Source organism: Pseudophryne corroboree, chromosome 1, assembly GCF_028390025.1.
Source record: "Pseudophryne corroboree isolate aPseCor3 chromosome 1, aPseCor3.hap2, whole genome shotgun sequence".
In the NCBI taxonomy this organism is placed as follows: Eukaryota; Metazoa; Chordata; class Amphibia; order Anura; family Myobatrachidae; genus Pseudophryne; species Pseudophryne corroboree.
Window position 1 is genome coordinate 306,637,296 of NC_086444.1, and position 25,548 is coordinate 306,662,843.

A 25,548-nucleotide genomic window follows, 5' to 3' on the forward strand; every position below is an offset into this window, starting at 1 on the left:
CTCCGCAGGAGACAGGGCACAAAAAGTAAAGCTTTAGGATCAGGTGGTGTGCACTGGCTCCTCCCCCTATGACCCTCCTCCAAGCCTCAGTTAGATTTTTGTGCCCGGCCGAGAAGGGTGCAATCTAGGTGGCTCTCCTAAAGAGCTGCTTAGAAAAGTTTAGCTTAGGTTTTTTATTTTACAGTGAGTCCTGCTGGCAACAGGATCACTGCAACGAGGGACTTAGGGGAGAAGAAGTGAACTCAACTGCGTGCAGGATGGATTGGCTTCTTTGGCTACTGGACATTAGCTCCAGAGGGACGATCACAGGTACAGCCTGGATGGTCACCGGAGCCTCGCCGCCGGCCCCCTTGCAGATGCTGAAACGAGAAGAAGGTCCAGAATCGGCGGCAGAAGACTCCTCAGTCTTCTTAAGGTAGCGCACAGCACTGCAGCTGTGCGCCATTTCCTCTCAGCACACTTCACACGGCAGTCACTGAGGGTGCAGGGCGCTGGGAGGGGGGCGCCCTGGGAGGCAAATGTAAACCTATTTTTGTCAAAAAATACCTCACATATAGCCTCCGGGGGCTATATGGAGATATTTAACCCCTGCCAGAATCCGTTAAAGAGCGGGAGACGAGGCCGCCGAAAAAGGGGCGGGGCCTATCTCCTCAGCACACAGCGCCATTTTCCCTCACAGAAAGGCTGGAGGGAAGGCTCCCAGGCTCTCCCCTGCACTGCACTACAGAAACAGGGTTAAAACAGAGAGGGGGGGCACTAATTTGGCGTTAGAAATATATAAAAAAGATGCTATAAGGGAAAACACTTATATAAGGTTGTCCCTATATAATTATAGCGTTTTTGGTGTGTGCTGGCAAACTCTCCCTCTGTCTCTCCAAAGGGCTAGTGGGTCCTGTCCTCTATCAGAGCATTCCCTGTGTGTGTGCTGTGTGTCGGTACGTGTGTGTCGACATGTATGAGGACGATGTTGGTGAGGAGGCGGAGCAATTGCCTGTAATGGTGATGTCGCTCTCTAGGGAGTCGACACCGGAATGGATGGCTTATTTAGGGAATTACGTGATAATGTCAACACGCTGCAAGGTCGGTTGACGACATGAGACGGCCGACAAACAATTAGTACCGGTCCAGACGTCTCAAAAACACCGTCAGGGGTTTTTAAAACGCCCGTTTAGTCGGTCGACACAGACACAGACACGGACACTGAATCCAGTGTCGACGGTGAATAAACAAACGTATTCCTTATTAGGGCCACACGTTAAGGGCAATGAAGGAGGTGTTACATATTTCTGATACTACAAGTACCACAAAGGAGGGTATTATGTGGGATGTGAAAAAACTACCGTAGTTTTTCCTGAATCAGATAAATGAAATGAAGTGTGTGATGATGCGTGGGTTCCCCCCGATAGAAAATTATTGGCGGTATACCCTTTCCCGCCAGAAGTTAGGGCGCTTTGGGAAACACCCCTTAGGGTGGATAAGGCGCTCACACGCTTATCAAAACAAGTGGCGGTACCGTCTATAGATAGGGCCGTCCTCAAGGAGCCAGCTGACAGGAGGCTGGAAAATATCATAAGTATATACACACATACTGGTGTTATACTGCGACCAGCGATCGCCTCAGCCTGGATGTGCAGAGCTGGGGTGGCTTGGTCGGATTCCCTGACTAAAAATATTGATACCCTTGACAGGGACAGTATTTTATTGACTATAGAGCATTTAAAGGATGCATTTCTATATATGCGAGATGCACAGAGGGATATTTGCACTCTGGCATCAAGAGTAAGTGCGATGTCCATATCTGTCAGAAGATGTTTATGGACACGACAGTGGTCAGGTGATGCAGATTCCAAACGGCACAAAGGTGTATTGCCGTATAAAGGAAGAGGAGTTATTTGGGGTCGGTCCATCGGACCTGGTGGCCACGGCAACTGCTGGAAAATCCACCGTTTTTACCCTAAGTCACATCTCTGCAGAAAAAGACACCCGTCTTTTCAGCCTCAGTCCTTTCGTCCCTATAAGAGTCATATCTGCCCAGGGATAGAGGAAAGGGAAGAAGACTGCAGCAGGCAGCCCATTCCCAGGAACAGAAGCGTTCCACCGCTTCTGACAAGCTCTCAGCATGACGCTGAGACCGTACAGGACCCCTGGATCCTACAAGTAGTATCCCAGGGGTACAGATTGGAATGTCGAGACGTTTCCCCTTCGCAGGCTCCTGAAGTCTGCTTTACCAAGGTCTCCCTCCGACAAGGAGGCAGTATGGGAAACAATTCACAAGCTGTATTCCCAGCAGGTGATAATTAAATTACCCCTCCTACAACAAGAAAAGGGGTATTATTCCACACTATATTGTGGTACTGAAGCCAGAAGGCTAGGTGAGACCTATTCTAAATCTAAAAAAATTTGAACACTTACAAAGGTTCAAATCAAGATGGAGTCACTCAGAGCAGTGATAACGAACCAGGAAGAAGGGGACTATATGGTGTCCCGAGACATCAGGGATGCTTACCTCCATGTCCCAAATTTGCCCTTCTCACTAAGGGTACCTCAGGTTCGTGGTACAGAACTGTCACTATCAGTTTCAGACGCTGCCGTTTGGATTGTCCACGGCACCCCGGGTCTTTACCAAGGTAATGGCCGGAATGATTCTTCTTCGAAGAAAAGGCGTCTTAATTATCCCTTACTTGGACGATCTCCTGATAAGGGCAAAGTCCAGGGAACAGTTGGAGGTCGGAGTAGCACTATCTCGGATACTGCTACAACAGCACGGGTGGATTCTAAATATTCCAAAATCGCAGCTGATCCCGACGACAAGTCTCCTGTGCTTAGGGATGATTCTGGACACAGTCCAGAAAAAGGTGTTTCTCCCGGAAGAGAAAGCCAGGGAGTTATCCGAGCTAGTCAGGAACCTCCTAAAATCAGTGCATCATTGCACAAGGGTCCTGGTAAAAATGGTGACTTCCTACGAAGCAATTCCATTCGGCAGATTTCACGCAAGAACTTTTCAGTGGGATCTGCTGGACAAATGGTCCGGATCGCATCTTCAGATGCATCAGCGGATAACCCTATATCCAAGGACAAGGGTGTCTCTCCTGTGGTGGTTACAGAGTGCTCATCTTCTAGAGGGCCGCAGATTCGGCATTCAGGATTGGATGCTGGTGACCACGGAGGCCAGCCCGAGAGGCTGGGGAGCAGTCACACAAGGAAAAAAAAAAAAAAAATTTTTTCCAGGGAGTGTGATCAAGTCTGGAGACTTTTCTCCACATAAATATACTGGAGCTAAGGCTAAATTTATAATGCTCTAAGCTTAGCAAGACCTCTGCTTCAAGGTCAGCCGGTATTGATCCAGTGGGAAAAACATCACGGCAGTCGCCCACGTAAATAGACAGGGCGGCACAAGAAGCAGGAGGGCAATGGCAAAAACTGCAAGGACTTTTCGCTGGGCGGAAAATCATGTGATAGCACTGTCAGCAGTGTTTCATTCCGGGAATGGAAACTGGGAAGCAGACTTCCTCAGCAGGCACGACCTCCACCCGGCAGAGTGGAAACTTCATCGGGAAGTTTTCCACATGATTGTAAACCGTTGGGAAATACCAAAGGTGGACATGATGGCGTCCCGTCTGAACAAAAAACGGGACAGGTATTGCGCCAGGTTAGGAGACCCTCAGGCGGTGGCTGTGGACGTTCTGGTAACACCGTGGGTGTACCAGTCGGTGTATGTGTTCCATCCTCTGCTTATCATACCTAAGGTACTGAGAATTATAAGACGTAGAGGAGTAAGAACTATACTCATGGCTCCGGATTGGCCAAGAAGGACTTGGTACCCGGAACTTCAAGAGATGCTCACAGAGGACTTATGGCCTCTGCCGCTAAGAAGGGACTTGTTTCAGCAAGTACCATGTCTGTTCCAAGACTTACCGCAGCTGCGTTTGACGGCATGGCGGTGGAACGCCGGATCCTAAGGGAAAAAGGCATTCCGGAAGAGGTCATTCCTACCCTGGTCAAAGCCAGAAAGGAAGTGACCGCACAACATTATCACCACATGTGAAAAAAATATGTTGCGTGGTGCGAGGCCAGAAAGGCCCCACGAAGAAATTTCAACTCGGTCGATTCCTGCATTTCCTGCAAACAGGAGTGTCTATGGGCCTCAAATTGGGGTCCATTAAGGTCAAATTTCGGCCCTGTCGATTTTCTTACAGAAAGAATTGGCTTCAGTTCCTGAAGTCCAGAAGTTTGTCAAGGGAGTATTGCATATACAACCCCCTTTTGTGCCTCCAGTGGCACTGTGGGATCTCAACGTAGTTCTGGGATTCCTCAAATCACATTGGTTTAAAACCAGTCAAATCTGTGGATTTGAAGCATCTCACATGAAAAGTGATCATGCTCTTGGCCCTGGCCTGGACCAGGCGAGTGTCAAATTGGTGGTTTTTTTCTCAAAAAAGCCCATATCTGTTTGTCCATTTGGACAGGGCAGAGCTGCGGACTCGTCCCCAGTTCTCTCCCTAAGGTGGTGTCAGTGTTTCACCTGAACCAGCTTATTGTGGTGCCTTGCACCTACTAGGGACTTGGAGGACTCCAAGTTGCTAGATGTTGTCAGGGCCCTGAAAATATAGGTTCCAGGGCGGCTGGAGTCAGGAAAACTGACTTGCTGTTATCCTGTATGCACCCAACAAACTGGGTGCTCTTGCTTCTAAGCAGACTATTGCTAGTTGGATGTGTAATACAATTCAGTTTGCACATTCTGTGGCAGGCCTGCCACAGCCAAAATATGTAAATGCCCATTCCACAAGGAAGGTGGGCTCATCTTGGGCGGCTGCCCGAGGGGTCTCGGCTTTACAACTTTGCCGAGCGGCTATTTAGTCAGGGGCAAACACGTTTGTAAAATCCTACAAATTTGATACCCTGGCTAAGGAGGACCTGGAGTTCTCTCATTCGGTGCTGCAGAGTCATCCGCACTCTCCCGCCCGTTTGGGAGCTTTGGTATAATCCCCATGGTCCTTTCAGGAACCCCAGCATCCACTAGGACGATAGAGAAAATAAGAATTTACTTACCGATAATTCTATTTCTCGGAGTCCGTAGTGGATGCTGGGCGCCCATCCCAAGTGCGGATTATCTGCAATACTTGTACATAGTTACAAAAATCGGGTTATTATTGTTGTGAGCCATCTTTTCAGATGCTCCGCTGTTATGCTGTTAACTGGGTTCAGATCACAGGTTGTGCAGTGTGATTGGTGTGGCTGGTATGAGTCTTACCCGGGATTCAAAATCCTTCCTTATTGTGTACGCTCGTCCGGGCACAGTATCCTAACTGAGGCTTGGAGGAGGGTCATAGGGGGAGGAGCCAGTGCACACCACCTGATCCTAAAGCTTTACTTTTTGTGCCCTGTCTCCTGCGGAGCCGCTATTCCCCATGGTCCTTTCAGGAACCCCAGCATCCACTACGGACTCCGAGAAATAGAATTATCGGTAAGTAAATTCTTATTTTCTATGTGTGTGTGGGCTGACTTTGACAAGATGACAGGAAGGAGCACTTCAAAGAGTTCACAGAAGCTGTATGCCTGTAAAAAGTGCTCGGCAAAATTCACACAACAAACTGAGGGTTCCCTGTACTATACCTGTGAGTCAGCGAACCCAATGAAAAATTCTGCTGCTATACAGGACCCCACTCCTACTTGGTTAGCTCAGCTGACTGGGGTACTGTCTGATCTTTCTGCGGAATTGGCTACTTCACGTAAGGATAGAGAAGCATCCAGGTCCCAGGTTTCTCTACCTGAACCAGATTGGGCACAAAGTTTTGCTAAATCATTAGAGGGGTTAACCGTGATCGCGCTGAGCGAAATAAAATTGTGGGTCCCAGGGACCCATTACTTTAAAAAATTGGGGTCCTACTCCACTGTTCCTGGGTCCCATCACATGTTCCCCCCCCCCCCTCCTTAGTGCCTGACTCTATCCCCCTGCTTAGCGCCTAAACCTACCCCACCTCCCTCAGTCCTAAACCTAATCCACCCGGTATACTTACGGTCAGGATTCCGGCGTCGGTGTTGTGTCCCTTTTGGAGTTCTGTCGTCAGGATTCTGAAGGGTGTTAAGATTCCGGCATCGGTATTTTGGCAGACAGCATTCTGTCTGCATCCCCTGTTCCCAGCAACTCTCTGCTCCTGCTATGCTTTCACATTTTTTTTTGAGGTCCATGGTGGATCTGTGTGGGCGCTCGCATTGGTCCCTGTCGGCTGACTTCAGTTTGTCCATCAGTCAGACCCTGTTCCTCTCCTGTGGAGTTGTGGTACGGGGCTGCGGACTCCTTGTCGGGACCTGTGTTTGCGGCAGTGCTGCAACACCTTCACTACTGGACTTCTGGAGCAGAGAACTGTGCTCTAGTCCCCTTATAATTGGGCGAAACCGGATGGTTTGGTCAGGCACATTCTGAACCTAAAATCACTGAACCCCTTTCTAAAGGAGTTCAAGATGGAGTCTCTCAAGGTGGTGATATCAGGTCTGGAAGAGGGGGAATTCCTGGTATCCCTAGATATCAAGGATGCGCACCTCCACATTCCGATATGGCTGCCGCATCAGGCTTATCTTCGTTTCGCATTATTGGACTGTCATTTCCAGTTCCAGGCCCTGCCATTCGGCCTCTAAACAGCACCGAGGGTGTTCACCAAGGTGATGGCAGAGATGATGGTTCTCCTCTGCAAACAAGGGTTGAACTTCATTCCATATCTGGAGAATCTGCTGATAAAGGCTTTGTCCAAGGAGACGCTGTTGCAGTCCATTGTTTTCACAACACACCTACTCGGAGTCCACGGTTGGATACTGAATCTACCAAAGTCGCATTTGGAACCGACCCAGAGGTTGTCTTTTCTGGGGATGATCCTCGACACAAGTGCAGAGGGTGTTTCTTCCGCAGGAAAAGGCGTTGGTGATGCAAACAATGGTCCGGGATGTCCTGAAGCCAGCCCGGGTGTCAGTTCATCACTGCATTCACCTTTTGGGAAAGATGGTGGCCTCTTACGAGGCTCTCCAATACGGGAGGTTCCATGCTCGGGCCTTCCAACTGGATCTCCTGGACAAGTGGTCAGGATCTCATCTCCACATGCACCAGAGGATTCGTCTGTTGCCAAAGGCCAGAATTTCACTCCTCTGGTGGCTCCAATTGCCTCACCTTCTGGAGGGCCGCAGGTTCGGGATTCAGGACTGGGTCCTTCTAACCACGGATGCGAGCCTTCGGGGCTGGGGCGCAGTCACTCGGGGGGAAACATTCCAGTGAAGTTGGTCAAGTCTGGAAGCCGGCCTGCCCATCAACATCCTGGAACTAAGCCGTCTACAACGGTCTTCTTCAGGTGGCCCATCTTCTAAAAAAATTGGGCCATTCAAGTGCAGTCGGACAATGTAACGACAGTGGCCTACATAAACCGACAGAGCGGAACGAAGGGCAGAGCTGCAATGTCAGAGGTGACCAGAATCATCCTCTAGGCAGAAAGACGTGCTGGCGCTCTCAGCAATCTTCATTCCGGGAGTAGACAACTGGGAAGCAGACTTCCTCAGCAGACACTATCTCCATCCAGGGGAATGGGGTCTCCATCCGGAGGTGTGCAAGGAAATTACAGACCTTTGGGGGTTACCCCAAATAGACATGATGGCCTCTCGTCTCAACAAGAAGCTTCAACGCTATTGTTCCAGGTAAAGGGACCCACGAGCAGTGGCAGTGGACGCCCTGGTGTCTCCGTGGGTGTTCCGGTCGGTGTATGTGTTTCCACCTCTTCCACACATTCCAAGAGTTCTAAAGCTCGTAAGGAGATCAAGGGTTCAGGCGATCCTCATTGCTCCGGACTGGCCAAGGCGGGCTTGGTACGCGAACCTTCTGAATCTCTTGCAGGAAGAGCCGTGGCCTCTTCCTCTTCGGGAGGATCTGCTGCTGCAGGGACCATTCGCCTATCAAGACTTACCGCGGCTACGTTTGATGGCATGGAGGTTGAACGCCTGATACTAGCTCGGAAGGGCATTCCGAAGAAGGTCATTCCTACCCTGATACAGGCTAGGAAAGGGGGTAGCGTCTAAACATTACCATCGTATTTGGAAAAAATGTTTCTTGGTGTGAATCCAAGAAGCTTCCTACGGTGGAGTTCTACTCTGACGGTTTCTCCTCTTCCTGCAAGCAGGTGTGGATATGGGCCTGAGGTTGTGATCTGTAAAGATACAGATTTAGGCCCTCCATCTTCTTCCAGAAACAATTGGCTGCCCTCCCTGAGGTTCAGACTTTTTTTTTTTGTTAAGTGAGCTCTGCACATCCAACCTCCCTTTGTACCGCCTACGGCGCCTTGGGACCTTTTAACGTTGTGTTGCAGTTTCTCCAGTCGGATTGGTTTGAACCTCTACAGGAGGTTGAGGTCAAATTTCTTACTTTGAAGGCGGTCATGTTGTTGGCCTTAGCTTCTGCTAGATGTGTGTCAGAATTAGGGGCTTTGTCCTGTAAAAGTCCTAACTTGATCTTCTACGAAGATAGAGCTGAACTCTGGGCACGTCGGCAGTTTCTTCTGAAGGTTGTCGGCATTTCATATCAACCAACCTATTGTGGTGCCAGTAGCTGCTGACTCCTCAATTACGTCAAAGTCCTTGGATGTTGTAAGGGCTGTGAAGATATGTGAAGAGAACTTCTCGTCACAGAAAGTCGGACTCTCTGTTTGTCCTATATGATCCCAAGAAGATTGGGTGTCCTGCTTCTAAGCAGACTATTTCTCGCTCACTATCCAGCGCGCTTATTCTACGCCATGACTGCCGTGTCCAAAATCGGTTAAGGCCCACTCTACTCGTAAGGTGGGGTCTTCCTGGGCAGCTGCCTGGGGTGTCTCGGTATTGCAATTTTGCCGAGCTGCACCTCGGTCTGGGTCGAACACGTTTTCAAAGTTTTACAAGTTCGATACTTTGACTGAACTTCAGATCATCGGAGGCCAATCAGTTCTGCAGGAGCCTCCGCGCTCTCCCTCCCATTCTGGGAGCTATGGTACATCCCCATGGTACTAATGTGGACCCCAGCATCCTCTAGGACGTAAGAGAAAATAGGATTTTGGTTACCTACCGGTAAATCCTTTTCTCGTAGTCCAGTTATCTGGTTCAGTATGACTTTGTTTAGTTATGTACTGCATTGTTACTTGGTAAGTAATGTTTCATCAGTTGCTGAGTTTTCAAGCTAAGCTAGGTTGATGTGCCTTGTATGTGTGAGCTGGTATGAATGCCGCCACTTTCTCCTTCATCCACTAGGGGACACTGAAGCGCAGTTACAATGGGGAAATAGTAGGCAGTAACTGGGAGCTGGCACTTTAAAACTCTAACACTGTGGCTAGCTCCTCCCCTACTATGTCCCCCCTCCAAGCCGGTCTTTATTTTGTACCCAAGGGAGCCGGACACTCTTGGGTTTTCTCTTAAATTATTTTTCTTTTCTTTCTTCAGACTGGCAGCTCTGCCACTGCCAGTCTGCACCGCGGGAGCTGCTGGCGGGGTCCCATCGCAGCTGCGTGCGGCTTGGAATGGTCCCCGGCTGAAGGAGACACTGAGCTCTCCGGAGCTGGCCAGACACCGCTGCGTGCGACGCGTGTCGGGGCCACTCCATCAAGCAGCAGCGGTGAGTAGAAACCGCAACACAGTCTGATGTCTAATGCAGAGCTATGAGAAAGTACATAGCCGCGGCTCCCCGCTCTGGTCTCCGACCGCGGCTCACTCGGAGGCTATATTCCGGTCAGTGAGCCAGTTTCAGTGGGGACTGGGGGCACTAGGGGGGAGGCACCTGTGACTTTACTATTAGTGCCTGACTCTGCACAATAACGGGCAGGATACATAGGTCTGCTGTGGCTGCACTTCTCCCTGCTCTCCCCCCTCCCTCCCCTTCTGCCTATTGCTGTGTTCGTGTGGGGGAGTGTGACAGGTGCTGCCATGGCTGGAAAGGGCTCCAAGGCAGCACAGAAAATCTTCCAATGTCAGAAATGTTCTGCAAAATTCACCCAGCTGAAAATTCCCTTTTTATGTGAGGATTGTGGGTCAGAGCCATCTGCTCAGCCCTTATTAGAGCCCCAGAACACCCCTGTTTGGACAATGCAGCTCACAGAGGTTATGTCCCTGTTGACTGGGGAACTGAAGGCTTCTCGGGAAGATAGAGAGGCGGCCCGGTTCCGACAGCTTGTCCCGATACCGGAGCCTGAACCAGCATGGGCTCATTCCCTGGCGAAATCAGTTGAAGGGCTGTAATCCCTTCCCAAGCCCCGTCCTTTAGTCTCTCTCCACAGGCTTCAAGAAAGAGATTGCTAGCCTCTGTGTTACACGAATCTGACGATGATATGCCTCTATTAGATGAGGCGGTGGTAGATATACAGGATACTGATGACTATCGGGTGTACGAGGACTCTGAACCTGTAGCTCGGGGTATAGAGGCGCTTATTACTGCTATTCGCTCAGTATTACAGGCGGAGGAGACTGAGCATGACACCTTACGCCCTTCAAGGTTTGGCACCAACCAATGCCTGCCTGTGACCTTTCCAGGAGCTAGATGCGCTCATAACGGCAGCCTGGAAACATCCAGATGCAAAATTTCAGGTATCAAGGAAAATGTTATCTTCCTATCCTTTTCCCGCAGATAGCAGGAAGCGTTATGAGACCTCTCTGATTGTGGCACCTTCGGTGTCTCGTCTGTCCAAGAAGACGGTTCTGCCGGTTCCTGGAGCGACTTTGCTGAAGGAAGCGTCGGATAGGTTATTTACATCGCCCGGCGCAGGTAGGTTGTTGGGTCAACAAGGCGACGGAAGCTTGGGCGGAACCATTGTCCTCTGGACTTTGATGATTTGCCGGCGGACCAACTGATACAGTTGGCGGAACACATCTGCGAATCAGCTCTTTATCTTTGCGAGGCTTCCAAGGACATCTGTATTCTCAGAGCTAGGATTTCCGCTTTAGCAATATTGGCCCGCAGAGCTCTCTGGCTGCGGCAGTGGCAGGCGGATACGAAGTCCAAAAGGGCAGCAGAAGCGTTGCCCTTTACGGGAGAGGTCCTGTTCGGTATGGATCTGGATGCCTGGATTTCTCAGGCCACTGGAAGTAAGTAGACTTATCTTCCTTCTGCTGCTCCAGCCTCTCGCAGGCCCTATAGGGGTCCCTCCTTTCGATCCTTTCGTGCCCCTTCTAGGTTTCGAGGACAGGCCAGGGGAGGAGCGTCCATCTCCCGTGGCCATAGCGGTAGGGTCAGAGGCAGAGGTTCCACAGCCTCAACCCAGTCGGAGGTTAAGTCCTCCACCGCTACCGCCGCATGACGGGCTTCCCTCCCACCTGGGAGACCACAGGGTGGGAGCTCGTCTGTGGGATTTCAGGGAGGCCTGGGTACTATCCTGTCCAGATGCTTGGGTCAGGGATCTCATAATTTTGCGGTTACAAGCTCTATTTTCAAACCCGACCGCCTCAGCGTTTCTTCACCACGGGTTTACCAGTTTCCGACGGCAGAAGAGTTGCCTTGCAGGCAGCGGTCCAGAAGATTCTATCCGCAAAGGTACTGATCCCTGTTCCCTCTCATCGGAAACAGGTTTATTACTCAAGCCTGTTTCTCGTACCGAAGTCGGACGGCTCGGTCAGGCCAATCCTGAAGGATCTCAATCCGTATTTGAGGGTGTTCAAGTTCAAGATGGAGTTCCTCCAGTCTGTTATTGCGGGTTGGAGCAAAACAAGTTTCTGTCGTCCTTAGATACCAAGGATGCATACTTACATGTTCCCATTTGGCCTCCTCATTGGGCTTTTCTCCGGTTCGCGATACAGGACGCTTATTTCCAGTTCCAGGCCCTTCCGTTCGGTCTCTCTTCTGCTCCCAGAGTGTTCACAAAGGTCATGGCGGTCATGATGGCCCTACTTAGGAAGCAGAGTTTGTCGATTGTCCCCTGTTTGGACAATCTGCTAATAAAGGCACGCTCTGCAGACCTGTTACTTAAGAATATCCGAATAACGCAGGACCTTCTGATTTGGCACGGGTGGATCCTGAACTTCCCGAAGTCTCACTTATGCCCCTCGCAACGGTTGCTGTTTTTGTGGATGATTCTCGACACGGTCCGTCAGAAGGTTTTCCTTCCTCGGGACAAGATCCTGTCTCTTCAGACGCTGGTGAGGTCGGGTGTCGGTGTATCTGTGCTTTCGCCTTCTGGTAAAGATGGTAGCGGCGTTCAAAGCTCTTCCATATGGTTGCTTCCGCTCTCGACCGTTCCAGCTGTGTCTTCTACATCAGTGGTCAGGATCGTATCTATTCCTTCATCAGCGGGTGACGCTGTCTCCAAAGACATGGTCGTCGCTTCTCTGGTGGCTCCAGTCGATGCATCTGTTGGAAGGAAGTCTGTTTGGCGTTTGGGATTGGATTTTTCTCACCACGGACGCGGGGCTGGGGGGCAGTGACCCTCGAACATCGGTTTCAGGGGCGCTGGCCGATTCACGAATCTGCTCTCCCCATAAACATTCTCGAACTACGTGCGGTATACAACACCCTACTTCAGGCACATCACCTGCTGCGCGGTCAGAGTTCAGTCTGACAATGCCACGACGGTATAGTACATCAACCGTCAGGGCGGCACTCGCGGCGATGAAGGAGGTCACCAACATCCTTCTCTGGGCGGAGGAGTATACTCTGTCCTTCTCGGCGATATTCATTCCAGGAGTGGACAATTGGGAAGCCGATTATCTCAGCCGACAGGACATGCACCCGGGAGAGTGGTCACTCCATCCCCAGGTGTTTTGTCAGCTGGTCTGCCAGTGGGGAAAACCACAGATCGACCTCATGGCATCCCGCCTGAACCGTCAACTGCCTCTGTATTACTCTCGAACGAGGGACCCGGCGGTGGCGGGCGTGGATGCCCTCACGGCTCCTTGGAATTTCCAGTTCGTTTACCTCATTTTCCTCCTTTCCCGTTGTTTCCTCGGGTTCTGCAAAGCATCGAGAGAAGACGCTCTGGTCCTCCTGGTGGCTCCAGATTGGCCGCGCAGGGCTTGGTACTCCACCCTACACCTGTTGTCAGTAGCCGAGCCTTGGCCCCTGCCACTACAGGACGATCTACTACAACAGGATCCTTTTCTTTATCCAGACTTACGCAGGCTACGTTTGACGGCGTGGCTGTTAAGAAGGCCATCTGGAAAAGGAAGGGTATTCCACGTACGGTTATACCTACTATGCTTCAGGCTAGAAAGTCAGTCACATCGTCTCACTACTACCGCATTTGGAAGGCCTGCGTGGCCTGGTGTGAACGTCGAGTTTTCTCCTTCAGTTTTTCGCTTAGCCCGCTTTCTCAGTTTTTTGCAGGCGGGTTTCTCGACAGGCTTAAGACTGGGTTCTCTAAAGGTGCAGGTCTCTGCTCTTTTGGTTTTCTTCCAGAAAAAGTTAGCCTTGCTGCCGGAAGTTCAGACTTTCTTTCAGGGGGTTCTACGAATACAGCCTCCCTTTCGCCCTCCGCCAGCACCATGGGACCTCAATCTGGTTCTCTTTTCTGCAGTCTTCGTTGTTTGAGCCTCTGGAGTCGGTAGAGATGAAATATCTCACCTGGAAGGTGGTCCTTCTCCTGGCTCTGGCCAGACGGGTGTCGGAACTTGGGGCTCTCTTGTCGACCTCCTTACCTGGTGTTTTCATGCGGGTAGGGCCGAGCTCCGTACTTGCATGTCTATTCTACCTAAAGGTGGTGTCCGATTTTCACATCAATCAGTCACATGTGGTTCCGGCCCTCTTGGTGGACTCTCCGGATTGGAGATCGTTGGACGTCAGGACGCTCAAGATCTATGTGGATAGGACTTCGGCTATTCGGAAGTCGGACTCTTTATTTGTTCTATACGATGCTGCCCGCTGTGGTTGGCTGGCTTCTAAGCAGACTTTGTCCCAATGGATTCGGCTGACCATCAGACCGGCTTATTTGGCAGCTTCTCGGGAACCTCCGTCTTCAATTTTGGTGCACTCTACCCGATCTGTGGGGCCCTCGTGGGCGGCTGCCCGCGAGGTCTCCATGACTACTTTGTCGTGCGGCTACTTTGTCGGGCCGACATACGTTTGTCAAATTTTACAGGTTTGACACTTTTGCGGCCTCTGCATCGCAGTTTGGCCAAGCGGTTTTACAGGACTCGGCGCTCTTGCTCCCGTTTTGGGAGCTCTGGACGTCCCCATTCTAACTGCGCTCCAGTGTCCCCTAGTGGATGAAGGAGAAATCAGGATTTTGGTACTTACCGATAAATCCCTTTCTCCGATTCCACAGGGGTCACGGGACGCCCACCCAGCGCTGTTTCCTCCTTTTTCGCTTAACGGTTTGCATCACTAGGTGACTGTTTGGTTCAGGTTAACCTTTTTTTTTCCGGATAGGTTTCCAGGTTTGTTTCGTGTTATCCTGGTTTACATGGCTCCGTTAACCACCTCCTACTTTAACGTTTGTCTATTCCAGCTCTCCTCGGACACAGTTTTATGTAGACTGGCTTGGAGGGGGGGACATGGTAGGGGAGAAGGAGCTAGCCACAGTGTTAGAGTTTTAAAGTGCCAGCTCCCAGTTACTGCCTACTATTTCCCCATTGTTACTGCGCTCTAGTGTCCCCTGTGGAATCGGAGAAAGGGATTTATCGGTAAGTACCAAAATCCTGATATCTGTGTTAAATTCTTCTCCCGAAGATGTCAGTCTCCTTGAGCACAGGTTCTAGACTGAGTCTGGTAGGAGGGGCATAGAGGGAGGAGCCAGCCCACACTCTCAAACTCTTAAATTGCCAATGGCTCCTAGTGGACCAGTTTATACCCATGGTACTAATGTGGACCCCAGCATCCTCTGTGGACTACGAGAAAAGTATTTACCAGTAGGTAACCAAAATCCTATTTTTATTTTTTATTTATTTTTTCTTATGAAGTTTACTCGGTTTTAGGCTGTCTGTCTGAAGTACATGGAATTGCAGACAGGTAGTAATGAATGGCTGTACCAAAGTGAGGTGCTGGCAGATACAAACTGTTCAGCTTTTCAGGCAGGGTTATGCACAAGGAAATTTAAGACCACACAAAGGTAGAATACACATATAACATTGACTGATATGATAGCTAGGGTACAGGTGATCACTGATCAGGCAGGTATCTTTTCAGTAACAGTACAGGTGGTGTAGGACGGCAGCACCACTGGGGGGGCTAGATGGTACAGCAGCCTATACAAAAAAACACCAACTAATTCCATATCTGGAACACAATGACACGGTGGTAGCGTAGACTCGCATAGCTTGCTACCTACAGAGACAGTGGCCAGACTCTGAGTCATTACCTCGACCTGATCCTGACCTCCTGCAGCTCTTGAGTTTGTTTCTTTTTCATCCACTAGGGGTCACTGGAGTACTCTTGGGATATGGATGGCTTCTGCATGAAACAGGGCACTGAATATTTAAATTTAGAACACTCCACCCCTCCATATCCCAGAGTACCTCAGTGTTTTTTCTGTGCTCATGCACTAACAGAGGCTTGTGTGGGTTCCCACACTTTTTGTTGAATATTGATTTTAATTTTTACTTTTTTCTACTCCAGCACATCCCTTCCCAGTTTCTACTAAAAACATGGGTCCGGGATAGTGCCGCTGCAGGGTGCAGCGCATGGCGTGTCGGTCCTCACAAAGAGCACCCTCACAGCCACACGCAGCTCACTGCCTGCTGCAAGAGCTGGACGGAGCTTACACAAAGAAGCCCGTCGCAGCCCTCCCTACAAGGAAAGAAGGTATGCTGGGGGGGACGGGGCGGTCAGCGCGCGCTGCCGCCCCGCTGTGTGGGGTCCGTGTTTGTCACCGCCGCCCGCACCTGCCGCTAATACCAGCGCCCGCCCCAGCCGCTCCGTCCGCACTGTGGGGACTTCAAAGCCAGCGCTACGAGGGAGAACCGCGCAGCACAGCGCTCTCACTAGTGCCGCCGGAAGCCGCTACACGCCGCTCCAGCTAGCCGAGTCAGTTCACTCGGCCGCCGTCCTCACACGCGTCCCCCGCCTCCCTGCAATGACCAGGTCAGCTTCCCGCTCCCCGCTGAGACACACACACAGGGGGGGGGGGGGGGACAAGTCTGATCACAGACAGCGCTGCTGCAAGGGAAGAAAAACTTATAATAGGCTGCATGAGTCTAGTTTCCTGCCATTGCCTCCACCGGTACCAAGACGGAAATACTCTGGTCCGGCGTTCAAGTCCTTTAGACTTCAGTCCTTTCAAGGCTGTGGTAGAGAAACAGCCACGCCTTGTAACGCCAGGGCGCTAAAGTCACCAACACGGGCTCCCAGGCCATCTCGGATTTCCAATTGTGGGAGCGCGCCTTCATACGTTACATTTGCCGGGATTCCAGACATCCACTGATGGATGTATCTGCAATTTAGTGTTAAAAGAAAGCTGTCTCCCGCCACTGCGCTTTTTCAAGACAGGGCTGCCTCTGTCGGACGACAAGAAGGCGTTTTGGCAGATTGCCATTCAGTCTCTTCTGGATTCAGCAGTTTTTAATTTCACGACACCAACAAGGTCAGGGTTATTATTCCCGTCTGTTTGTGGTACTGAAGCCGGCGGGCTCCGTCACAGTCTCAATCAGTAAGTCACTTACTACAGATTGAAGAGGGAATTTCTGCGGTTAGTAATTGCAGATTTGGAGCCACAAGATTGCATGATTGCGCTTGATCTCAAGGATGCATACTTACACATTCTGATTTGGTCACCTCATCAGAGGTTCTTGCGGTTTGCAATACGCCACAACCATTAACCGTTTCTCTTTCATCCATCTGGGGGACGCTGCGCACTTACTGATAGGGTTAGAGGTGTGTGGTTGTGGAGTTTGGCACAGAACTATTAAAACCTGACTCCTCCCCCCTCTAACCCCTCCCATCTCCTTCCTGTCTAGCCAGCACCTCAGTTTTAGTTTTGTGCCTTGGAGGACAGGCACAGTTTTTCTTGCTCTTAGTTTTTAGTTAGGTTTTATTTGCTCTTGTTTGTTTTTGTTTTTCTAATATGCTTAGTCCCTGTTCACAGGTGACAAGCATGTTGTGAGTGAGGTTAGATAGATAGATACAGTCCTCACTCACCCTGCCTCTGGAACAGTCACCATGCCAGCGGCCTCTGGGACTTTCCTTTACCAGATCAACTCTGAGGAGGCTTCTAATTCAGGTAGGACAAGTAACCTGCTCTGGCAGCGTTTTCTATTGTCCCCGCTATTACCCTCCCCCTCACAGTACAGCCTGGGTGTTTGCTAGCGGCTTCCAAGCGCCACTGAGCGGAGGTTCATAGTCCTCGAGCGGAAGGTCAGAGCTCTCACCACTGCTTTATGCCGCTTGCTGTCTGTGTTACACAAACAGCAGCGGGACCATAGTGGTAGGGGAGCGGGTGAGCCGCTAGCCGCGGCTGTCCCATTATTGAAGAGCGCAACGGGTCCTTTAACTGAAGGGGATCTACAACAATTGGCGGTCTCTTGCTTCCCGCCACTGCTGTTACCGCTCTGGCTGCCGTACTGCTCCGCTAGCAACAAGGTGGCAGACTCTAACAGCAGCTGCCGTTTTAACACACTTTCTTAATGAAGCTGCACAGCATCCTAAGCAGGGATAGGGAATTTTCCACACGGCCCATCTCACCCTGTTAAGTATACAGGCGGGGATTAGACGATATAGATATATTTATATGTTCTGGGTTAGATCAGTACTCTGCATCAACCTTTTCACACAAACTGTCAGAATTTTCGCACAGCCTATCTGATAGGTTTACAGGCGGGAATTAAATAGTATATGTTACACTGCCAACCCAGAGGTCCTAGGTTCAATTCCACTATGGGCTGCAGTTATAGTTGTTCATTTGTGTATTTACTGTGGATTTACACCATAGCCAGTAAACCTGTCAAACCTGCAAAGAGAAGGCAGGTTCAGTAGTTCCCTTTATATGTTACCTATGGGGTTCCATACTCTCAAAAGGTAGCACGGACCCAGGTACCATCTGTAGTTCAGGGACGCCAGTTGCGGAGCAAACGGGTAGCTCCACAGATCACTATTTGCCAATGTGGGCAAGACACAGGGCAGATGCCATGGCTGACTTGTGTCACTCTGGGTTGGACACCGCTCCAGGGGAGTCAGCCAGACCCCCCTTGAGCCAGATCTATGGTTAGGTGTCTTTCTGATTTCGGTACTCTGCATAACCCTTTTATTTATATTGATTGTCAGGGTACCTTAAGACACATGGCACAGTCTCCGTGATACCGTGTAGTGCAGTCTAATGGATCTACAGATCAGTCTTTCTCTATGTGGGCCAGGAACATGGCCGCTGCTATAGCTGATTTATATTTCTCAGACTCGTATACACATTTTGCAAACCTTTAAAAGACTCTTGGCTTAAGCCAAGTTCACGCTTTCAGGTTCTTTCAAAAAACATTGAAATTAAGATTTCTATATCCTTTTGCAAAAGAGGATTCAAAATTCTGGGAAACTGCTCCGTAGGCGGATGCTCCTAATTCTCATTTGGTGAAGGCTACAGTAATCCCTGTGGTACAATCAATGACATTGAAAGATCCAATGGATAGGACGACTGAGGCGTTTCTTAAATCTATTTTTACCTTAACAGGTACTTCTCTGCGTCGAGTCCTCGCTGGCGCCTGGGCCATTAAGGGCTAGCTTAAGTGGTATTTTGCATGCAGTTTGACGACTCATTGGAGGCTATTCGGCTAGCTGAACAAATTTCTGAGGCTCTCACTTATGCTGATGAGGCCTTGTTGAACTCGGCCTTGCTATGGCCGCGTGTATCTGCTCTAGCGGATACAACGAGGCGTTCACTCTGGCTTCATATTTGTGACGCTGACTCTGAGTCAAAACAGAGATTGAGTGCCGTTCAGTTGAAGGAGAATTCCTTTTTGATCCGGAACTTATGAACATGGTAGCCGTTCAGCAGTGGCTCTCATAGCCCAGAGGAAATTCACTCTGCACTGCATACAGCAGGTCGTGGGTTCGAATCCAATGTGCCCCCAGGGTTTATTTAGTATACTATTGTATTTACATGCACCCCGCAGGCGGGCAGTCAAGCTTACCAACAAGCCTGCAGCATGATGCGGGGAGGTCTCCGGAGGGATCCTTGGTGGTGGACTACAGTACAAACAAATGTGGCTCCTGTCACAACCGGATCGGTGGGTGATGGGGGTCATAACCCGGGGCTTACATTTTAGATCTCGAGGAACCTGTACCAGCCCGCTTTTTCATCCACTTATTTATTTATTTAAAAAAAAAAAAAAAAAATTTAAGGCATGGAGTAATTCTTTCAGTTCCCAAACTTCAACGCGGTCAGGGTTTTTTTACCCAAGTCTTTTTCTCATAAACAACCGTGTGGTTAGTTTCGACCCATTTGAAATCTAAAATGCCTGAATCTCTCCATCCAGAAATTCAAGACGGAATCGATGCGTCCAATCTTCGCCGCCTGGACCTGGAGGAGTATTTCTGATCTATCAACGCGTACCTCCATGTTCCAATTGGTCGGGTCCTCAACATCTGTTGAGGTTCGCACTAGAGCCTTGACATTTCCAGTGTCAAGTTGTTCCTTTCGGTCCTTCCACCGCCCCTCAAGTATTTACAAAATATTGGGTCACGTAGTGACGATCCTCGGATGTCAGGGGGTCAACATTATTCCTTACCTGGATGATTAGTTCCCAAAAGTTCCGTCACAGGAACTTCTTCAACAACACCTCCAACACAACATGGACACTCTACAATCTTTCGGAGGGATTGTGAATTTCCGGAAATCTTCCTTCATCCCCTCTCAGGAGATAGTTTTTCTAGGTTTCCTGTTCGACACAAAAAGTCAGAGTTTTTCTACCTCAGGACAACTCAAGGATCTGCACCACAGTCCGCTCCCTGTTGCTGTTACCGAGGTTCTCGGTTCTCAGATGTATGCATGGTTGGGCAGGATAGTGGCGACCTTCGAAGCAGTACTATATGCCAGATTCCATGCTGGGGCCCCTTCAGACTCAGATTCTGGGTTCTTGGAATCAAACGGGTCCACATCTGGACTTGCAATTATGCCGGCTGTTTGTTCAGACTTGACAGTCTCTCCATTGGTGGCTTCACAGTCGCACTCTAATCAAGGTGGGCACCGTTCACTGTTTGGTCTCGGATGACGATCGCCAAGGACGCCAGCCTCATAGGTTGGGTGGGGCGTGACTTCAATCTCAGCACTTCCAGAGACTCTAAAAAGGTCAAGAATCGAACTTACTGATCAACATTCTCGAGTTGAGAACACTTCGGTATGCTCTAATTCAGGTACAAACCAGCGTCCAGGGTCATCCAGATACGCATACGCTCAGACCACGCCAGGCCGATGGCTTACATAAACAAACAGGGTGGAACGACATGAAGAAGGTCGCCCATATTCTCCAGTGGGCGAAAAGGTGGATTTTAACCATCTCCGCACTTCACATTCCAGGATTGGACTACTGGGAAACAGAGTTCTTAAGCCGTCGCACGATACATTTGGGAGCATGGGACCTTCATCAAGAAGTCTTTCTGGCCCTAGTATCTCTGTGGGGAACTCCCGACGTCAACCTCATGGCATTTCGTCTCAACCGAAAGCTTCTTTGGTACGGCTCCCAAACTCTGGATCCTCAAGCAACGCTAATAGATGCCTTGACAGCTCCATGGCAATTTCGACTGGGATATCTGTTTCTGCCATTTCCCTTGATACTGCGTTTACTTCAACACCTCCGGAGAGAAGGTCTCTCGGTCCTTCTTGTAACACAATACTGGCCTCGTCATCAGTGGTACTCTTCTCCGCAGCAGAATGACCGAGGACCCGTTCTGTCTACCTCTGATGTACGATCTACGTTTACATGGTCTTTGTCACACCACAATTTAAACCATCTGGCTTTGATGGCTTGGTTCTTGAATCCAACACAGTCACCTCTCGTATTGATAACAGAGTATGGTGTATCTGCATTGCTTGGTGTGAAAGACGTGGGCTGTCACCGCACCTCTTTCGTTTGCCTCGTCTGTTGTTTTTCTATCAGGATGGTCTGACTAAAGGACTTAGTTGTCTAACCTTACGGGACAAGTTTTGGCATTATCGATACTTTAAAAAAAAAAAAAAAAAAAGAATAAATAAAATAAATTAAATTAAATTAAATAAAAAATAATATTGGCTCTTATTCCGGAGGTCCAAGCACTCCTTTAAGGTGTTATCAGGAATCAACGTCCTTTTGTTCCTCCGGTTCCACCCTGGGATTTAAATCTGGTTCTTCAGGCTCTCCAGAAGCCTTCGTTTGAACCACTAGGATCTGTTGGGTTACCCTTTCTTACTCTGAAAGTGATTTTTGTTTTTTTGTTTTTTTGTTTTCTCTCGGCCATTGCTTCGGCCAGGCATTTTCTTGCAGACCACCATTGTTGGTTTTTCACGACAATCGAGTGGTCTTCCGTAAGAAGCCTTCCTTCTTGACAAATGTTGGGTCGGCTTTCCATATGAATCAGGACAAAGTACTTCCAGCGTTTTTCCCAGAGTCTTCGGGAAGAGATTGTCACTTAGCGCTATTGGATGTTGTTAGAGCCTTCTGCATTTATTTGTCCTGTACAGAGTCTATTTGTAGTACGGATACCTTGTTGGTTTTTGATTGATGCGCCAAGCATGGCTGACCGGCTTCTAAGGACACGGTGGCGCGCAGGGTTAATGGCGCTATTCGGCAGGCTTATGTTTCTTCGACATTGCCTGTTCCTGATTCATTGAGCGCTCATTGTCTCGAGCTGTTGGAGCCTCTTGGGCTGTTCGCGGTGATTTATCTGTCAGCAGATGTGTAGAGCTGCAACCGGGTCGTCCGTACATACCTTCACGAAGTTCTACCGTTTTCATGCTTTTACCTTGGAGACTGCCTCTGTTAGGCGTCAGATTTTGCAGACTGCTATGCCGTCTGAGTCTCCCTCCTCTACTTAGCTTGCTTTGGGAAGTCCCATCAGTAAGTGCGCAGCGTCCCCCAGATGGATGAAAGAGAAATAGGGATTTTTGTTTACTTACCGTAAAATCTCTTTCTCTGATTCCATCTGGGGGACGCTGCGATCCCTCCCATATGTTTGTCTGGTTTAACCAGTTAATTTTTTTCGGTCCATCTCCTTGGGCTTGGCTAAACGTTAACTGAGGTGCTGGCTAGACAGGAAGGAGATGGGAGGGGTTAGAGGGGGGAGGAGTCAGGTTTTAATAGTTCTGTGCCAAACTCCACAACCACACACCTCTAACCCCTATCAGTAAGTGCGCAGCGTCCCCCAGATGGAATCAGAGAAAGAGATTTTACGGTAAGTAAACAAAAATCCCTATTTCAGGCTCTACCGTTTGGCCTCTCGTCAGCGCCTCGGGTACTCACCAAAGTGATGTCTGTGATGATAGCTCATCTCGGATCCCTGGCAGTGACAAAAGTTCCGTACTTAAACGATCTGCTCATAAAAGCTCCGTCTCAACAGATGCTCCTCCAACTTGCGCTGCTAACGTACACCACGGTTGGAGTGTCAACTTCAAGAAACCGCATCTAATTCCGTCTCAACGATTTAAATTCCTAGGTATGATTCTCGATACGGTAAATCAAAGAATTTACCTACTACAACAAAGTACAGATTATTCGCCATCTGGTACAATTAGTGCTCAAGCCACGCACACTCTCGGTACATTTGTGTATTCGCCTATTAGGAACAATGGTGGTGGCTTTCGAAGCGCTTCAGTTCGGAAGATTTCACTCGCGTCCATTTCAACAGCATGTGGTCGGACTCGCATCTGCAGATTCCCCACAGGGTGAGGTTGTCGCCAAGGGCGAGGGTGACTCTACTCTGGGGCTCAAGGTACACAATTTAACCGCAGACGGCGGCTGGAATTGAATAATTCTAACGGCGAACGAGAGTCTCAGAGGTTGGGGAGCTGTAGTTCAAAATTGTCAGCGACAGGGTCTCTGGGCGGATCACGACAGATTGCTGTCTATAAATGTCCTGGAACTCCGCGCAATTTACAATGCACTACGACAAGCAGTACACATGCTTCGCTCTCAGACTGTCCGAGTGCAGTCAGACAACGCGACGGCAGTCGCGTACATCAACAACCAAGGAGGAACGAAAAGCCGCATGGCAATGCGGGAAGTAGCTTGAATCCTCAATTGGCCAGAATACCACCAGGTGATATTGTCGGCAGGGTTCATTCCGGGAGTGGACAACTGGGAGGCGGATTATCTCAGCCGTCGGGATTTTCATCCAGGAGACTGGGCATTAAATCCGGAAGTGTTTCACATGTTGGTCCAGAGGTGGGGTTACCCTCAAGTGGACCTGATGGCATCTCGCCACAATCACCAAACGCCCCAGTTTGTGTCCAGAACGATAGATCCAAAGGCAGTGGCGGTGGATGCTCTCACAGTCGCGTGGCCGTACAGCCTCGTGTATCTGTTTCCACCGTTTCCGCTGCTCTCTCGGTTGCTAAAACGGATCAAAAGAGAGTCCGTCACAGTCATACTAGTGGTGCCTCATTGGCCTCGGAGAGCTTGGTTCTCGGATCTCCGCGGACTACTCGCAGACTATCCTTGGCCGCTCCTACTACGTCCAGACCTGTTACAACAGGGTCCGTTCTTTTACCCAGATTTAGCGCTGCTGCGTTTGACGGGGTGGCTGTTGAGACCGCCCTCTTAAGAAGAGAGGGCATTCCAGTATCTATTATACCAACCATGTTACGAGCTAGGAAGCCGGTTACGGCAGCTCATTATTACAGAATTTGGCGTGCCTATATAGGTTGGTGTGAAGCTCGGAAGTTTCCGACATCATCTTTCAAGTTATCCCGTCTTTTGTAATTTCTACAGACGGGGTTAGATGGAGGACTGCGTTTATCTACACTAAAGGTGCAGGTATCTGCGTTGTCAATTTATTTTCAAAGGCGATTGGCTCTATTGCCGTCGGTACACACTTTTCTACAAGGTGTCCTCAGAGTACAGCCTCCATTCATTCCACCTACAGCGCCATGGGACTTGAATCTGGTTTTAGATTTCTTAGTCTTCATATTTTGAACCCTTACAGCAAGTGGATATAAAGTTTCTCACTTGGATAACAATTTTTCTTCTAGACTTAGCTTCGGCAAGGCGTGTTTCAGATTTGGGTGCCTTGTCATGCAAGCCACCGTATTTGGTGTTTCATGATGACAGAGCGGAACTTCGGACGAATCCCGCTTTCTAACCAAAGGTAGTGTCATCTTTTCACATCAATCAACCAATAGTAGTTCCTGTGTTAACAGCACATTCTGGAACTCTGGATGTGGTACGCGCATTACGCGTTTATGTATCCCGAACGTCTACAGTACGTAAGACGGATACGTTGTTTGTTCTCTATGATGCTGCCAAGATGGGTTGGCAAGCTTCTAAGCAGACCTTATCCAGATGGATAAAACTGACTATACGTCAGGCTTACCTTAATGCTAGGTTACAGCCGCCTACATCAGTAACGGCTCATTCCACACGTTCTGTGGGAACTTCATGGGCAGCTGGTCGTGGAGCTTCTACGACGCAGCTTTGCCGTGCGGCTACATGGTCTTCAGTGCACACGTTTGTGCGCTTTTACAAGTTTGATACGTTTTGCAGCATCAGCATCTAGCTTTGGCCGCCTAGTGTTACAGGTGTCAAACAGCTCTCCCGCCCACGGGGGAAGCTTTGGTACGTCCCAAGAGTACTCCAGTGACCCCTAGTGGATGAAAAAGAAAATAGGATTTTGGTACTTACCAGGTAAATCCTTTTCTTTGAATCCATAGGGGGCACTGGACGCCCACCCAGAGCAGTTTTACCTGGTTTGTAGTAAGCTCAGGGGATCTTATGGTAACACATTTTCACCGACTGGTTCAAATTATAAAGTATTATCGGTTATGGTGTCAACTGTTTAGTTGTCCGTAACGTTATGTGTCAACTTTGTTGTTGTCCGTTATGTTATATGTAATTCTCCATTGTAAACCTCTCTATAGTTACTGTTCGGCTCTGTAAAAAACACTGAGGTACTCGGGGATATGGAGGGGTGGAGAGTTCTAAATTTAAATATTCAGTGCCCTGTTTCCTGCGGAAGCCGTCCATATCCCAAGAGTACTCCAGTGCCCCCTATGGATTCAAAGAAAAGGATTTACCTGGTAAGTACCAAAATCCTATTTTTGTAGATTACACCACAGTTGAGTTAATATAGCACCATATCTGAAATATATTGAAAGTGACACAATTTGCTCTGTAAAAAGCGAACGCGTTCTATTGACACTGGAAAAATTGAGGTTCATTATAGGGGTTTAGGATTATAGAACAAAAAGGTTTAGGGCAGATTATGTTCTTAAACTGCTGTAAGAGCCTTCTATGTCCTTCGGCGGCCATGTTCCCCGCAATGTATAATAAATATGTAAACTGTTTCTTTACGCGTATGAGTGTGTTTATATGCTCTTATGTGTATGGTTAAAATTATGCTTGTGTACTAAGTAAGTCTTTTAAAAATATTTGAAGAAATTATTATTATTTTTATTTTTATAAAACCTATTGTAAACATGCCACAGTAACACCCCCACCACATTTATTTTTTATTTTTTT

At 49.2% G+C, this 25,548-nt stretch overlaps 1 protein-coding gene across 1 annotated transcript in view; it reads left to right on the forward strand.

Moving 5' to 3' along the window:
- The window catches only part of ZCCHC8 (zinc finger CCHC-type containing 8), a 238,495-nt gene that overhangs the window by 55,106 nt on the left and 157,841 nt on the right, over positions 1-25,548 (forward strand). The gene's annotated exons all lie outside the window — the stretch shown is intronic.